Raw genomic sequence first — 7,736 nt, 5'->3', positions numbered from 1 at the left:
GGAATTGGGGTGGTCTGACTGAATATTGAGGGTCTTGTGGTGGGAAATAATGTTGGGATGGATTATATAGAGCTTGGGTGTAGGCTTGAGGTTGGGGTCGAGGTTGGGTGTACTGGTGAGGCGAAACCCTTAGGCTACGCCCTGATCCAGAGACAAACATAGCGACATCATCTTTCTTCTTTTTGCCTAACAGGCTTCCGATGCCACTTTGAATTGCCTGTGTGGCTGCTTTTATGGTGGAGTAGCTCATGATCTTGATTGACTTGAGTCCCTCTTCCACCATTCCTCCCATCTTTACCACATCGTTGAAAGACTTACCTATGGCTGAGATCAAATGGCCAAAATAAGTAGGTTCTAAGGCTTGAAGAAAGTGCTCGACCATCTCATCTTCTTCCATTGGAGGATTGACCCGTGCAGCTTGTTCTCTCCATCTGAAACCATATTCCCTAAAGCTCTCACTGGGCTTCTTCTCTACCTTGGTCAAAGATAGGCGATCCGGGATAATGTCTATATTGTACTGAAAGTGCCGAGCAAAGGCCTGAGCCAAGTCGTCCCATGTGTACCACCTGCTAGCGTCTTGGTGGGTGTACCATTCCAAAGCCGCCCCACTCAGACTCTGACTGAAATACGCCATTAATAATTCGTCTTTCCCACCGGCGCCTCTCATCTTGCTGCAAAAGCCTCTCAAATGGGCCACGGGATCTCCATGTCCATCGTACAGGTCAAACTTGGGCATCTTGAACCCAGCGGGCAGTTGGACATCAGGGAATAAGCATAAATCCTTGTAAGCCACACTTACTTGGCTTCCTATCCCTTGCATGTTCTTCAAAGATTGTTCTAGACTCTTCACTTTCCTGAATATCTCATCCTGCTCCACGTTCCGGGATGGTTTCTCAGTTTCAACAGGAGGTTCAAAGTGAGGGGTGTAGGAATAAGGATCCGTGACTTTGAAAGTTGGTTCCGGAGCATAATATTGGGTATCTGGAGCTTGGAACACGGGTTCACTAGAAGATCGGTGGAGGGTAGCTCGCGGAGGGGCTACGAAAACAGGAGCAGATGTCGGAGCCGGGTATGCGGTTGTTTTGGCTGGTGGAGCATGGAAAGTTTGGGACGAGGTGCCGGGGTAGTGGTGGAAAGGGGTAAAACCCGGTGCATGCTGAGGGGAAAGATCAACGGTAGTGGGATTCTGGGCTTGTGCCAGTGGTGGGATGAAAGCGGGATTTTCTGTGTAGTTAGCGGGAAATGAAGGTGGAGGATGCCCCCTGATCCAGGCTTGATACATTTCAGCCATTTGATGCTTCAACCTGTGGACCTCCTCTTTCAATTCAGACTCTGATTCTACAATCTCCCTCGGCGGGTCAACAACACCCGTGTCCGACTCTTTGCTAGTCATGACTGCCTTGCGCTTTGATCTGGTATTATAGGGGTGACTTGCCAGGATGCCAACAAACTAACCACCTAAACAGAACCTGTCTTTTTATGCACACAAAATAACTTGGTCAGTTTTGAAGCATTTAACAGATAGGGAATCGCATATTGGGGATGCAATGCACCTGAGCAGTTAAACGTTTCTAAATGCTTTGCGACGGCTTATGTGTTTCATCCCGGCTCTTTTCCCAAATTTCGAATCCTGATTTTTCGTCTCTCCTTTTGCTGTGTTTCGCTCTTTCAATTCTCATTCTCTTTTTTTCTTTTGTTTGGCCCCTCATTTTTTCTCTTCCTCTCTCTTTTTCTTTTGGTTTGTTTTCTTTTCTCTATTTTCTTTTAAGACTATGATCGAATCCTATGGGGATTGCCTACGTATCATGACGCCGCATGAATCAGATCATTACGTAGTTCAGGGAAATAAATGCGAAATGATTTTTTTTCAATATTTCATTAATAAAAGACATCTTTTGAATTTTCTATTACAAGGACTTAAAAGTAGTGATGACTACAAAAGAAAAATCTACAGACTCGAAATAAAGCAATAAGCAACCTTGACAAGGATGAACAAAACTCGAGGAAAGTAAAATACAAACTCAAAAACTAACTAAAAAAAATCAAAAATACATAAGAGCCTCCACTGGTACTCCGGGGGCTTGCGGGACATCAGTCGGTCTCCGCACAGGCCTACGGGTAATATCTTCTTGAAGGTGGTCTAGGTCAACCATCACCTGTCGAACGAATGTCATTACAGAAGCAAAAAATATAGACTTGGTCATGTCTTCACATTCATGGCATTTCATTACAACATAATCAGCTATCTCTTTAATCCTCATTCTGATGACACCCTTTTCTTGAAGCAAACGTCCAATCTACTGGGCCCGAGCCTCTAACACTTATGTATCTGTGTTGTTTTGGTCTTGTAACTGTTGCAGGCTTTCTTGTAGTTGGTAAATCAATGCATAGCAATGCTCTCTTTCTGTCTTGAAATCCTTTATTTGCTTGACCATTTCATTTTCCAGGGCAACCAGCTTTTTCTGTAAAATTGCTACTTCTTTGTCATATTTCTGCTTCAACTGGTGGGCTAATCTAGCATGTTCTTCTGCACTTTTGGCCAACTTTGCTTGAGCATTTAACAAGTCCTTTTCGGCCTTTGTCAAATCAAAACCATAATCATGCACTTTTCGCCTTAGGTTGGTTATAATTTTCTCATCTCTCTCACTTCTTACCGGTGTCTCGGTGGCTATTTTTATTCTCTGGATTTGGGCTCGATGGGCTTCATTTTCCCTAGCCAACCTCTTCTTTTCCCCTTCATCTTCAGCTGCCTGCAAACTACTATCAAATTTGATTTTTTCAATTTGTTCTTCTAGTTTGTTTATAGTAGTCCGGTATTCCTTTTCTTTAGCTAACCAAACCCATTGCTCTCGTGCTCCATCGGTGAATTGTTGGACATGGGGCCTTTTGGCGGGCTGTTCTGGCTCTTGATCGACCCGACTTCTTTTACCATACCATATGGCGTAGTTGGATCCTACTTCACCCATGGACAAATCTCGTACTTGAGTTTGTGGTTCCAAGAACCTACATTGGTGCCAAATCTGACGAACCCTTTCTTCTGGAAATATGGCTTTTGGGCATAGTTCAATAACCTGTGGACTCAAATCTTCGTCATAGGGGACTGTTTGGTATCTGCCCAATTGGCGTAGGACCCGATGCGGGGCATATGACTAAATACTTCGAAGACCCATTAATAAAAGAAAGCACACTCTGGCGGACATGTAAATAACTTCATTGACCGGGAGCCAACCGAAAGTCCACTCAATTCGATTTGAGTTTAAAGAACCCAAATACGCGAACCATGCCTCAGTACCTTCTGGCAACTCATGACCGTTTACTCGATTTTCATATTCTTCGATGCAATTGAGTCCGGTTAGACCGTAGTTCATGTAACCTGGGCGATGACGAAGATGTTCTACCAACCACATTTGTAAAAGCAAGTTGCAACCCTCAAAAAACTTTGTCCCGGCTCGACAAGCGGTTAAAACTCGATAAATTTCTACGAGAATCATCGGTATGATAGTGCCATTGGCCTTTTTGACCAAAAAGTTGGCTACTCCTGCGACCCCCAATTCTATATGTCTGTCACTCCTTGGGCATATCAGAGTGCCTAAAAATGCCACCACAAAGGCCAAACCCCTGTGTGCTTCCCATTTGTCTTTATTTTCCTGATGATTCAAACTAGTGTCCGGAGCCTCAAATCCGTGGGGGTCCCCATACCGGATGTATAAGAAACGGAATGTGCAGAATCCTCCGGCTAAATTTTCATCTTTAACCTGCCGGCTAATACTGAGGAGGTCCAAAAACTTATGAGGGGTTACAGTTCTTAGTGCTACTGGATATTGATACCTTAACTTCCTTCGAAATCAGCATAACCTACAATCTCTTCTAGTGTAGGGGTCAACTCGAAATCAGAGAAGTGGAAAACATTGTGTGTCGGGTCCCAAAACGGTATCAAAGCTTCGATTATATCAACCCTTGGTTTAATTTCCAGAAGACCAGTGAGCCCACCTAAAGCCTTTGTCACAGAACGCTTGCTAACCTCCCCCAGGTCGTTCCACCACATATGGAGTCCTAGTGGAATCTCGTCTACGACTCGAAAAGGTATATTTTCAACAATGCTCATCCTGCACATTTTATTTAAGGCGACTGGTTAAAAACAAGTGATTTTTGATTTTTTTTTATTTTTGACCCCAAAAAAGATTATTTGTGCAAAATAAAACTCAAACAACTCAAGGACACCTTTGCAAATACGGCCCTTCAGCCCTTCAGAAATGAAGATTTTAAAGTTGTGCTTGCTAAGTGGCCAAAATTAGGAAAAGAGCCATAGGTGGCTATTCTGGTAAAACAAACTTCCTGCGTCCCGTCGGGATGTTTTTGGCTATTTTGACAGAAAGTGACATCCCCTAAATTTATTTATGACAAAATGACGCATTTTCATATTTTCTGGTTATTTTTGCAAAAAAGGGATCGGACCCGATGAGGGTTGCCAACGTATCTCACATACGGTGATAATTAAACCTGCGTAGTTCGGTCCATCTTGATGCACAGAAAGATATGATTTGTTTTGAAATGATTTTTTTACTTTTTTTTTTTTGAAACTTTGGAGTAACGGGATTTTTGAATATCGGGATTATCAAAACCGGGCATTTTTCTATCCTACCTCACTCTTGATTTTTTTTTTCTTTTTTTCTTAATTTTCTTTCCTTACTCTAGAAGCCGGTCAACATACAAGCCAAGCAAATTAATGCACAAGTAGCACGTAAAGAATGCATCAGGATGGTCTTTTAATTTTCGGGTGCACCTATCCTAGACGGACCCAACCCTTATGTTGGAACCCCTAAGTCAAATGCACGTGATGCAAGCAAACTTACCTACTAGGGATCCGGCATGAGGCTGTGTTATTCTAAGTTTTAAATCCTGGGTGTACTGTTCTAGACCTGGCTTACCCGAGCGGACAACTCGAGCCGGGAGGGGGCAGCGTACCGGGAATACAGAAGCTTCACCGGTTTTGCAACTTATCCGAACCTTGTTCTAAAATTAGGATATGACTCTAACAGAAAAAAAGCCACGCGAAGTGCACGCTCCCCAGAAGATTTAGAAGACTTAGAGAGAAGGAGGGTTTCATAGCAGTTTATATACAGTTCAAACAATATCAAAGAGGTAAAAAGCGGCATTTAGCACATTAGGCTCAAACACGTAAAAATCAGATAATAGACAAAAATCAAGTATAACAGTTATTCTAAGCTCGAATTCTGAACCCTGAACCAGAGATTCTGGGTTCGTTCGCCAGCATGGTCGCCAGAGCTCTCACACATCTTTTTTCCCACAGGGGGATATGGGGATAGGGGAGTTTTTTCAATTAAAGTGACAATATTCGAAATTGGATTATTTATTTGATCAGAGTCGCCACTTGAAATAATTTATGGTGTCCCAAGTCACCGGTTTATTTTAAATCCCAAATCGAGAAAATTTGACTCTATTTATGGTCTGCGAACACAGAAAACCGGGTAAAGAATTCTGTTAACCCGTGAGAAGGTATGAGGCACTCCCGAATTCCGTAGTTTTAGTACGGTCGCTCAACTATTAATAATTGGCATAATTATATGATTAATACAGATTTATAACCTATTGTGCATTTTAGCTTTTTAACCGCTTTTAATTATTTATGGAAATTATTTGAACAAGTCGCGATGTCTCACACTCGCTTGTTTTTGTACACATTGTGAATCGCGCCACGTGAAATGTACCTGCGATTTACAACATGTTAATTTTTATTATTATTCGAAGTTCTGATCGGGTCACATGAAATGCACGCCCGAATTCGGATTACGTATCATGGCTATGCCACGGGAACCGTACCCATAGTCACGATATTTATTATTAATCGCTCCTGAAACAAGCTACGAATGTATACTAATTCGAGTCATAAACCTTTCTTTAATACTGCCTTTGGCTCGTCTCGACTCATGGCTTATTAATGAAATAAACAATGGATTTTTCTAGAACCCATCTCCTATTCTTTTGTTCTTTTCACTTATGTCTCAACCAATTAATTTTATTTACACGTCAATAACTGAAAGTTTGTCGTCAATCCTAAAAATGTAAACATTGTCTCAAAAGGCTACCACAATGTATCCAATACGTATTAAAAAAAAATCTAAAAGAAGTGGAAAACAGAGGATGCTATGAACTTGAAAGAGACAGTTGAGACAATTCAACTAGCAAGCACAATAATCTTAGTAAAACAATGCATTTCGTCCATCCTGGTGTCACTCAAATCAGATCCAACCTTTAACTATATTAATAAGTTCGCTTCAATGATTTAGGGTGGCAAGACATAGAATACAGCATTTTGAAAAACCCATTTGCAACTCATATTAGGACTTATGTTAGGCACATAAAAATTATCAGTTTATACTAAATTACTAACAGTGATTCAAATTCTGGACTACTTATGCAGGCCACTAGATTGGTGTTATTCATTTCCATAGAAGCTACTGAGATCTACAACATACTCAAAAAAAAAAACCAATTTCATCAAGCACATAACATCAATTTGCAAACTACATGGTTCACAAATAAAACTCCCTGACAGAGTATTGGAATGAAAACATTTCATAGCACTAGAATATCCGGAAGTAATCATTTTATTTTTTAAAACTGCAAACATACCTTAGACAACAAAAAACCACTCAAAATTAGCCAAATGAAGCTGAAATAGAAGGCTAAGGCTCGAAGTGGTCAACAGAATACTCAACAGCAGTAAACAGCAGTGATTTGAGGCCAAATTGATCTCTTAGAACCCCAGAAAGTAGGAAGCAAACCAAACCAGTAGAAACTCTTTCGAAATCTCTTTTAAATCCCAATTTTCTGTCTTTTAGAACTTTTCTTTCATCTTAGATCTCAGCTAGAATTTTTAACTCCAAGCTTTTACTCGCAGCTTTTTGAATGTGAAGAACGTTTGATTCGTGTGTGAAGTTTGTATCTATGAATGTGTTTGTGTGTGCATTGGGTGAGCACAGAGGAGTGAGAGTGAGTGAGATCAAAGAAGGGAGGTCTGGCGGCTAGGATTTTTTTTGAGGGAAGGGGTCTGTCCATTTTCTATCTCTGATCTTTTGAATCCCCGGGGAGAGTGAAATTAGGGTCTCCTCTAATAGAGTGGGAGAGAAGAGTATGGGCCAGACTATGGGGTGGATTGGGCTTCTACAGGTATGGGCTTGAAACTATTGCAAAATTAGTCACTTTGGACTCAAATTTTAATTAAAACCAATTTGTGTGGCTAAACTATTATATATATTTTACTCACTAATTGACTAATGACCTAATTAATTAACTAGCCTAAGAATGCATATTTTGGTTTTTAGATATTTAAATAATGCATTTAACAATGCAATTAAATCCTAAACATGCAATTTAAAAACTAAAATGCTATGAAATTAAGATTTGAATATTTTTATGATTTTTATGATTTACGATATTCCTAACATGCATAAACAATGCGAATAAATACAAAATAAATAAAGAAAAACTTCTAAAGTTCATAAAATAATTAAAATTATTTTTTAGATTATTTTTAGGAGTAATTTAATATGTGGGACAAAAATCAGGTGTTCACACCGCCGACTTCTTCTTATCCATTCCCTCCGAGCAGCTGTCCCCTCTCCCACCTCAGTCTCAGCAAAGGGACCAAAAGCACACACACATACACACACAAAAGCTTCGAACAAGAGGAGTGAAAGGGATCTGGATAGCCG

At 40.6% G+C, this 7,736-nt stretch overlaps 1 long non-coding RNA gene across 1 annotated transcript; it reads right to left on the bottom strand.

The window, feature by feature from the left end:
* Window positions 1-1,846: 1,846 nt before the first annotated feature.
* LOC138903562 (uncharacterized) lies at window positions 1,847-7,412 on the bottom strand. Its single transcript, XR_011412830.1, has 2 exons — window positions 6,655-7,412; window positions 1,847-4,106 (listed from the first exon to the last, which is right to left on the bottom strand). It is a non-coding gene; the product is annotated as an uncharacterized lncRNA (long non-coding RNA).
* Window positions 7,413-7,736: the final 324 nt, after the last annotated feature.

Source organism: Nicotiana tomentosiformis, chromosome 12 (genome assembly GCF_000390325.3).
Source record: "Nicotiana tomentosiformis chromosome 12, ASM39032v3, whole genome shotgun sequence".
Taxonomy (NCBI): Eukaryota; Viridiplantae; Streptophyta; class Magnoliopsida; order Solanales; family Solanaceae; genus Nicotiana; species Nicotiana tomentosiformis.
This window is presented reverse-complemented; position numbering and strand designations above follow the sequence as displayed.